Source organism: Mandrillus leucophaeus, unplaced genomic scaffold (assembly GCF_000951045.1).
Source record: "Mandrillus leucophaeus isolate KB7577 unplaced genomic scaffold, Mleu.le_1.0 Scaffold546, whole genome shotgun sequence".
Lineage (NCBI taxonomy): Eukaryota > Metazoa > Chordata > Mammalia > Primates > Cercopithecidae > Mandrillus > Mandrillus leucophaeus.
In genome coordinates this window covers 1061288-1063347 of record NW_012105875.1, presented here as the reverse complement: position 1 = coordinate 1063347, position 2060 = coordinate 1061288, and the positions used below count along the sequence as shown (strand labels likewise).

General features: G+C 46.0%; 1 protein-coding gene across 1 annotated transcript in view; it reads right to left on the bottom strand.

Annotated features, from left to right (window-relative positions):
• ZNF233 (zinc finger protein 233) overlaps positions 1–1796 on the bottom strand; it is a 16828-nt gene extending 15032 nt beyond the window's left edge. Inside the window, 1 exon segment of the mRNA XM_011997756.1 lies at positions 1744–1796. The gene's annotated coding sequence lies outside the window, so the exon portion shown is untranslated.
• Positions 1797–2060: the final 264 nt, after the last annotated feature.

Below are 2060 nucleotides of genomic sequence, written 5' to 3'. Positions count from 1 at the left end.
GAGACTCCATCTTAAAAAAAAAAAAAAAAAAAAAGTGAAATCATTCATAAAAGGGTCATAGATTGTGGATAATGTAAACCCTATCTATTTATTTATTTTAATAGCAGTGTCAGGTATTTACTCAAATGTCATCTCCTCAGAGTTCTTCCCTGCAAATCCTTTAAAAATTTTTTCTTTGATTATTACTCTTGAGCATCTCCCAGTCATTGCCTAAGCTGTGAAACCATTTCTTTTCCTCTTTTTATTTTTATTTTTAATTTTTTTGAGACACACTTTCATTCTCTTTTCCAGGCTGGAGTGCAGTGGCATGATCTCAGCTCACTGCAACTTCTGTCTCCTGGGCTTAAGCGATCCTCCTACCTCAGCCTCCCGAGTAGCTGGGACCACAGGTGTGCGCCACCACATCCAGCTAATTTTTAAATTTTTTTTGTAGAGATGGAGTCTCACTATGTTGCCCAGGCTGGTGTTGAACTCCTGGGCTCAAGCCACCTTCCCGCCTCAGCCTTCCAAAGTGTTGGGATTACAGGCATGAGCCACTGCACCCCCATGGGACTGACATTTCTCAGGGCTGAAGGAGAGTGTGGCACAAAGGTCAAGAACCCACTTTGCCTGAGCTCAAACTCCCAGTTCAGGCGCTTTCCTGTTGTTTTACTTTGGGAAGATAAATATTTTACCCATCAGTGTTGTCATCTGTAAAATAGGAATGATAATATTATCATTGTTATGAAGATTAAGCTAATTAATGCATGTAAAGCGTATAGAAGAGACCCTGGCACTCATTGTATTAACAATTATTACTCATTCATGAACACATGCCTAATCCAACCTCCCGTTTATTCCATAAATATTTGAGCTTTTGCCCAGCAGGAAAAATAATATTGCTAATGAGTGAAGGAAATCTGTTCTCCAACTGAGCAGAAATAGCAATAGCATGTATTAAGTCCTCTCACGTTGGGACAATGTTACAAAGAGTCAGGGGGTCGACACCCTCCTCTCTGCAGCCCTCCGGTTAGTCAGGGCTGAGGAAGGAAAGGGGGTTGGAAGATATCCAAACTGTGTTTCTGGTCCAGGATGAATGACAGTGGACATCCCCAGGCACCACATGGAGGTGAGACACACTCATGCCTTAAAGGAGAAGGAAAAATAAAAAAGATGGAGCGAAAATTGACGCTCCCCTCCCCCCGTTAGGAAGCCAGGAACAGCCCCGCGGAGTGCAAGGATCAGAGAAGGGTGAGTGGCGCTGCACCTGGAGCTCAGAACCCACCGCGGGCTCACAGAAACTTTCAGAGACTGAACGCCTCTCTTCTCCGGGAAGAAATAAGAGATTGGCAACAATCAGCCACCTTTTCAGTGTGTGCCAGGATCGGTCCTAAGCATTTTTACATCTATCTTACGTAAATCTCACGAAACTCCTACCAGATAGGTACTACTATGAAATTCACTTTACAGAGGAGAAACGGAGAAATTATATGCCAAGATTATATTGCCAGAAGGCGGCAGAGCGTGTGGAAGGTGGGGAAAACCAGGGAACTTGAGCGCCCAGGACACCCTCAAACCAGACGTGCGACCAGGAGCCATTCCCAAATTGGAGACCCATGCACCGCCCTAAAAGCAAAGAGTAAGCAAAACATCGACCCCGCCCTCTGTGGCTTCTCTTTACTGAGGGCGAAGGCAGGCACCTGCGAGTCCCACGCCCAGGCCAGGAAAGCTCGCTGTAGATGCAGAGGTTCCGCGCTGACTCACCTCCCAGAGGGGATTGATGACGGCTGCCTCGCCCTCCTGCAGCGGAAGTGCACAAAGTTGCAGCGACTCCTGCACTACACTTCCCAGAATGCCCGAGCGGAAACAGGCTACCGTCCCGCCCCGCCAAACGGAAGTAGTCTTAGCAACCTGGTTCTCACGCGCTACGCTTCCTAAAGTCTTCCGCAAGGCAGACCTTGCCACTTTAAATAATTTATTTATTTTTAAATATGTAAGTGGATTCAGTTAACTGTTCTCAGGGGCTATTAGCGCTTGACCTTTATTTTTCTGTTCCTTCCCTGTTCTGTTTTCTTTGTTTC